Here is an 8,236-nt window from a genome sequence, read left to right on the forward strand (position 1 = left end):
CCGACAAAGTGGATTTTATAGATGCTTGGGACAATATTTTAGTGAAATAGGATCTGGTTGGCAATAGTTGGTTGTAACGAGTGTATAATTTGAGAAAAGTGGACGCTAGTTTATGGGAGACAGACATTCTGTGCTGATATAAGTACAACACAACGTAGCGAAAGTATGAATGCTCAATTAAGGAGGTATAGTAGTAATAACAAGTGATGTGGATGATCTCATTTATGTGTGTATGTTTTTTGCATTTTCAATTTCCTAAAGGTTTTGAATTTACAATCAAGTTGTATTTTTACTGAATTATGAATTTTAATAATAATAATTGATATGCTCAGACAGTTTTACCATGTCTATCAAGGGTTTTTCGTAGAGTTATGGAGGTAGTATAAAGAAAAAAAAAAATAATAGGTTGAAGGATGAATTAAACGTAATTGTTAAAAAGGAGGGAAAAGAGAGAAAGAGAGAGAGAGATAAGGGCTAGAATATAAATTATGTAAAATTTATATAATTTAATTTGCTATTAAAATTAAATAAGAATATCGATATTTAAAATGATGTGGACCAATCAAATTGAATGGGACATGGAATGGACATAGTAGTGAGATAAAGGATTCGGAAATGCACCCGAGTTGACTCGATTAGAAACAAAAATTGACATAATTTAAAGTGACTTAATTTAATATATTTATATGAAAACTATGAACACAATCATTAAGTATGACTCAAATTCAAAATGACTCATTTAGAACTTGATCAATGACATCTCAAATTTTCAAAATGACTCAATTAGAACTTGATCAATGAATGACATGACATGACTTGACACCTCATTTGAATGGATATTTCTCCGTTCGCTTTTTTAGAAATTGATTGGGAAATTCACTCTAGTAACCACGAACTTTTTTTTTTATTAGTGGTAAAGTCTGAAACTTTTTTAATTATCAATGGTATCACGAATTAATATTACTAGCAAATGGTAACATTAATCATAATAAAACACCATTTTTAATAATTAAATTATTATAAAATATTTTTTTTTTTAAAAAAAAAACCCCAAAACCCTCCCCACCCCCTAGCCACCAGCCCACCTGCCGGCGCACAAAATCCCCCACCCTCTCCAGCAACTCCTTCTCGTACCCCGATGGCGGTCGCCCAGCCTCCTTCTCGCCTAATCTCTTCATCTTCAACAACAAATTATCAATTCCATCACTACAACCATCTCACGATGCAGATTTAATCCCGACATTCTAAATTTGTAACCCTAATTCGTCTTTCCCACCACTCAGAAATTGCCCTTTCTTTCTTCTCCTACTTTCTCTCTTTTCGCCCTTCTGCCATTGATGACACCTCCTTTAATCTAATCATCAATATCCTCGGGAAAGCTCGCCAATTCGACAGCTGATTCTTCGGATACAATCGAAACCCTCGCTCCTATTTACTCTGAATTTGAGCATAAATTGTTGTCGAAGTTGTCAATTGATGTTGTGGGCGATTCGGTGGTGGTGCTTGGCGAGTATTGCTGTTGTATGCAATGATTGGGGAGGTAGCTGGGCGGCAGCATGGTGAATTGCGAAGCTGGAGGCGCTGCTATGGGCGGTGATGGGGGATCTGTTGTTGCGATGCCCGCTTATTGTTGGTGGGTGGTTTGGGTGTTACAAAGTGAGCTGATGCGTTTTTTGCTGGGTGGCGTAAGGTGGAGATTGGGTTGCTGCTGGCAGTGCGCAAGGGAGCAGGGATGATGACGGTGCGATTGGTGGTGGTGGTTTGATGTGTGTAGCGGTTGTTGTGGGCTGGTTTGGTGCTTGATGGGTCGTGGTTTACATTCGTGGTTGGGCGGTGTTGGCATGAAATTGTAGGGGAGGCTACTAGGGAGTTGGTGTATGTAAATCGAGGTGGGGAAAGACAGGAGGTGCAAGAAGGAGTCGTCAGCGGGGGGGTGGGGGAGTTTGGGAGCCGGCAGGGGTGGGCTAGTGGCTAGGTGCCTAGGTCGGTAGGGGAGGGGTTTTGGGTTTTTTTTTTTTAAAAAAATTATTTTTATAATAATTTAATTATTAAAAATGATGTTTTATTATCATTAATGTTACCATTTGCTTAGTAATATTAATTCGCGATTACCATTGATAATCAAAAGTTTCACACTTTACCACTGAGAAAAATAAAAAGTTCATGGTTATCAGAGAGAATTTCCCAAATTGATTTTAGCACACCTCTATGTAAGAACATAAACAATTGTGTTCTTACCCCTTTTTTTTATTATTATTATATCTCCACTCTTACATCTATTGCTTTTAAATAAAAATAAAATAAAAAATCACTCCTAATTATATTTTCTAATGTGTGTGGATGCAAAGAGATAATTAATTAGGTTGGTATATTGTTTCAGTTTGGTCTTATGCACCCTGTTTAGTGAGAAAATTTAGGGTGAAAATACCCTTACCATGTAGAGCAATCAACATCTAACAAGTGGCCCAACTAGAGCTAACACGTGGCAGCCACCTCAACCCAAATGGCCAATCAGAGACTAATATGTAACATTTGAATTAGTAATGCAGTGTTGTTATGTATATATTGGTACATAACATTGGCAAATTCGTGAAAAATTATAAATTGGCATTGGTATCACTGATATGTGAAATGTATTATTGATTGTGGAATAGTACTATAAATGGTTATAATGTTACTAAAGATTGTTAAAACGATATATTTTTTAAGCTAATATATGTACCACTAGGTGGTGGTATTATGTCATTGGTAGTGCAATGATATGATAATTGGTTGTAATGATACTTAGATGACTACAGTGGTACAATTAAAACGTGAAATTTAAATTGAAAACATGTGGACCCATCGCCTTTATTGGTATAATAAGTTACCATTAATTATACCCTTATTATGTACCACCAAATGTATAACAATACTCCCTTTAAAATTCCTCATTACATCGACAATAAGGCTCAAAAGCACATGAAAGGGAGTTAACCTCGTAAATCAGCAGTTGCCCTAATATGTATCACACACCTAGTGAGCAACTAATTAGAGCACGTCTTTTTATGTTACAAAACTTAGGAGCATGCCATCATAAAAGGGTATAAACACCCCTCCATCATTTAGTGATGGACAAGTGACACATAGTGCTTATACCGAGGTTACGCCTAAAAAACGCTCTAACTTCTTTCTTACCTTTCTCTCTCTACATTTACTTATTCTGGTAGCCGACTTGATTGTCAGAGGAGGATATTCCGATCGTCATCGAGAGCTTTGTTTTGTAGGTGACCTACGGAGAGCTTGCGACATTGTAGTTAAAGTCTCCAAGGAAGGACATTAAAATAAAACCCTAAAACATTTAACGTCGTCTATGGGAAACCCATTGTAAGGGCAATAAATGGTCACAACTCACTCGAAATGGATAATGTTCAAGATAAAACTTTATTATTAGATGAAGATAGTAACATTCAAGACTGTCCTTCTAGAGAATGAAATAATTAGCATGTTGGTCTTTCAGATCCCCTGTGTAGTCTGAATGATAAAGCTACAGTCCCTCTCTTCCTTGGTTAATTAAGACTCTCCTCTCGAACTTTCAAGAATCCCTACCTAGAACAAGGATATGTTAACCAACTCCCTTACATTTTGGCCTAAGCCCACTAAGAAGAAAGAGAAATTCGGTCAAATGAAAACAAAAAGAACCTAAGATGGTCAAGGAGACCGAGAAGGTTAAAAAATCAAGCTCTTAAAAGAACCATCCAAGGTAATAGTAGACAAGTCACCTAAGTACAAGTGGTCCAGGTTTATAAAATGAACAAAAACTACAAATGCGCCTAGTATGCATATTCCACCAAGGCTATAGTATCGGCAACCCAATCAGCCTACCAAGCATCTATGGATTCTAGAGATTGCCTTTGCATTGGGAGAAGTGGGTCGCCCAAGCACAAGACATGTCGCAAATTGCCTCTACTATAGTTCCCAACAACAGTCTCATGTTGGTTAGTCTCATGGGGGCAAATTAGTATTTTCAATCCTTTCTTCCTCCATTTTTCCTTCTCTCACCATGACCATCGCAGCCCAAGATTCTACCTTCTTCCTTCACACCAGCCATTCCTCCCCACGAGCCATCATTGTTGTTGAGATGGAGATGCTGCCACAAATTGAAATAGATGTTTTCCCTAAGGGGTTAGTATGACCCTACTTTACACCATTGTCCATTGTTGTTGAAAGAGGAAGAAAAAGAAGGGGACAACGGGAAGAAGAGGTCGACAGGGAGACAAAGATATTAGTGGGATGACGTGGAGATGGTGGTGGATCAGAATGGTGGTTGTGATGGGGTTCAGGAAGTGGTGGTGGAAGCGAAATGATGGTAGATGGGTTTGTTCTAAATTTTCAAAAAGAAAAAGAAAATTAAAGAAGTTGTAAAAAAATCTGACTAATTAACACAAAGATACTCCAGACATTTGGCACTATTTACTTGACTCACTTTGACCAATGTTTGTGAATTATACATAAGAAGAAAATGTGATACTTGTTGAAATTGTCTCAATGAATAGATTATTAGTATTCTGTTGTAATTTATACTTTTTGATGATTAAAGATATTATTGGTCAAAGTTCTACATCGCGTGTGCGTCAGGCTCCAATGGGGAACATACAAAAACTAAGTGAGTCATAATCAGACTAATGAATTGGGGCACTCGTCATACATAATTAACAAAAGTTTAAGAAAAATGTGTTAGTAAAAAAAGAGGCAGCCCCCATCGATCTTAATAATAAACATTTTTTGTTTATCTAATGACAATTTCGTAAATAAAGGAACAATGCACCATACACTACATCAAATTGTTGGTGCTCACGTTCGCTGCTTACTTGTATTATGTTAAGGGGTGTCCATTATTCGGATTAAAATCGAACCAATCCAATCCAAACCAAACCAAATTATTAATTCGAATTGGATCCGAACTTGAAATCCGAACGGGTCGAATGATTTTCGGATTGGATCGGATTGACCTTATTACCGTTTTTTATAAATAAGTATTGTTAATATTAATCATGTTCTAATTATATTAATATTATTCATGTAAACCTATGTTTTCAATACTTTTATTAATCGTGTACTACTATACTTTCAAGTATTGAATTTTTATTATTGCAATTTTATTTTTATAGTCGCTTTAGGCCTAAAAAAGTCGCAACGTGTTTTAATTCAGATTTTTTGATCGAATACAAATAACCAAATTTCAATTCAGATTGGATTTAGTGGCAAATTCAGATCAAATTGGATTTGATAATTAAAAAACAAAATTTATTCCAGATCGGATTGGATTTGGGCTAAATCTAAACCGAAAACTGAATGGACACCTCTAACTATGTTGCTGAGATGGACATTCCACCGACAAAAGCTTTCTCCACCATAGAAGCTTCCTCCTTCCTTCCCCGATATCCATCCATCTTCCACCGACACTTACACGACAACCCCACCATCTTCCGCGGCTTCTACACCAAATTAAATGAAAACCCTATGAAAAGGGGTGAAATTCAAGCCATGGTCAACCCAAAGGGTAAAGGTGACCATGTCATGAAGTAGCGCTTTAGGATGTGTTTTTGTGGTGGTGGCGATGATGGGTTATAGTGAGAAAATGGGAACATCAGTGGTGGTGATGATGGGTTTCGAAGAGGAAAGAGGGGCATGAGAGAAATGGTGCTTCATCGACTAGAAAATGGAGCAAGGTGGTGGCGGTTGCAATTGAGTTTCATTAGAGAGGACAATGACGCTAAGGTGTTGGTGACTGTTGTAATATGAGTGTTTCAAAGGCTACAAAAATATAATGAATAATGTGTTTGTTTGATCAAAGGAAGATGGCGCGGCATGACATTTCATCATTGACTTTGAACACGAATTCCAGCGCAAACGAGGTGCACATTTGTCACCGATACGTTCTCTAAGTTTACACACTACTCTCAGTCAAAGACACTTTAGGGGGTGAAACTAATGCGGTTTAAAACCGAATCGAATCGCAAATCGAACTGAATTAGAAATGCGGTGCGATTTGTTTTTTCCTAATATGGTTCGGTGTAGTTTGAAAAAAAATAAAAATTGCGGTTTATGGTTTGGTTTCGGTTTTAGGATTTGAAAAACCGAATAACTGAATTATGGCCTTGTAAGACTTAGTCACTATCATCTATCTATACTTATATATATTAAAAAGCGTTTCTAAACAGAATGTGTGCAACGAGGCACCTTTTTAAATCTCTATAAATTTGACATGTCAGCAATATGTGCCACGTGTCACATCTTTTAACACTATATATATGACATGTCACCTCCACAATATGTGTTAGAGTTGACAACTAAAAAATGCTTATAGCAAGATTTGAACTCAAAACCAACAAGTATCAAGTTTCAAGTCTTCCCATCTTAGCTATTCATTTATTATGCATTTCTATCCAACAAAATTATAGTTAACTTGTATAATATAATTAGTGTTTAATTGTACTATTTATTTCCAGTATGTAATGATCAAAAGACAATTTAACAACTTTAATTTTGAAGTCTGTATTGTTTTCTGATTTGATGAAAAATAATAATTTTATTTTCTATTAAATAATCAATAGTTGTTGAATCTCTTTAAATCATAACATATCAAATATTGAATATGGTTCTCCTAATACAGATATTTTTTCAATTTATGAAATTTCAAGATAATTATTTTAATACTAAGTAAAAGCAGTCTTGTGATTAGCAAACTAAACAAGTACAAACTAGCAAGTCGGGGCATCGCCCGGGCCACACACTAGTTTCTTCATTAAAAATTAGAACTTGTTATATCATTATTTGCTATTTAACAATAGTTTGTTTTATTTTTGGATAATCAATCCCAAAAAACAAATTTTGAGTAATTAGGCCCATAAAAGTTGCAAATTAAGGCCCAAATCACAAGGCTAAAAAAATTGTTGTGTAGTTCGATTTTTTTTTTTTTTTTTTTAAAAACCGAATATTATATGGTGTGGTTTGGTTCAGTTTCAATATTAATATGGTGCGGTGTGGTTTTAAAAATCCCAAAACCGAATTAATATGGTTAAGTTTCGGTTTAGGCTATAAACCACACCGCAAACCAAACTTTCACCCCTAGGCACTTTTGGGTGAGAAGGAGCCATATAAACTTATGCCCGAAGAAGGAATATGTTTAGCTCTTTGTATTTTTTTGAACGTCATCTATGTCTTTCTGATTTTTCCAACCAAGAATATAAAATGAAACATGGGGATCTCAAAGGTTGAAGAATCCAAGAAGACAAAGCTTTAATTAGAAATTAAGAAGAGATAACATCATTTTAAACCTCCCATTAATTATGGGTGTTAAGAGTAGGGCTGAGCAATTAATTGATATCCGTATTCGATCCGAAATATTCGGATATCCAATCTGGATGTCTGAATATTTTGGATCGGATAGGTCGGATATCCAATATCCGAACCTTTTAACAAATAAATACACAAAATACAGCTTTAATGGAAAATTTGATTTTTTGAACAATTAAATCTCAGATTATCATATTCAAGAATCAAATAACCCACAATAATGTAAGACTAATGACATAAAGAATCATTTAAAACAAGATTAAGAAAATAATCAGAAAAAGTAAAAAAAAGTGTTCTAATGGTTGACGCATATTCAATGATGACAGAGGGTTTGGTGACCCGTAAAGCTTGAGCCGGCCGGTGGAGGTTAGTGAGCGTGAGCCGTTGGAAGAGAGCCCACTAAGCTAGGTGAGTCGGTGGTCGGTGCCGGTGAAGGAGATCTGAGAGTATGAGATTGTAAATTGAGATTTTGAGATGATAAGAGGAGAGAAAGTTAAAGAGGAGAGAGAAAGTTACAGAGGAAGTTAGAGTGGAGAGAGAAAGTTAGAGAAGAGAGAGAAAGTGACAGGAGAGAGAGTGAGAAATTGAGATCTGACAAAGAGAGGTGGGGGTGGGGCGTGGGGTAGGTTTAAGAAAAAGAATATAGGGTTTGGTGTATTTCACTATTTTGTACTGTACTCCGTAAGAAATAATGTTTTTGTAAAAAATTAATGATTTTTTTTTTTCAGATATTGGATATCCGAAATCCAAGAGTTGGATATCTGATATCCGATTAATTCCGGATCGAATATCCATAATTTTCGGATCGGATGCTGATTGGATCTTCTGATTTTCGGATAGTTTTACTCAGCCCTAGTTAGGAGGGGGTTACAAAGGAAGAAGAAGATGAATAAAAGAA

This window comes from Chenopodium quinoa, unplaced genomic scaffold, assembly GCF_001683475.1.
Source record: "Chenopodium quinoa cultivar QQ74 unplaced genomic scaffold, ASM168347v1, whole genome shotgun sequence".
NCBI lineage: Eukaryota > Viridiplantae > Streptophyta > Magnoliopsida > Caryophyllales > Amaranthaceae > Chenopodium > Chenopodium quinoa.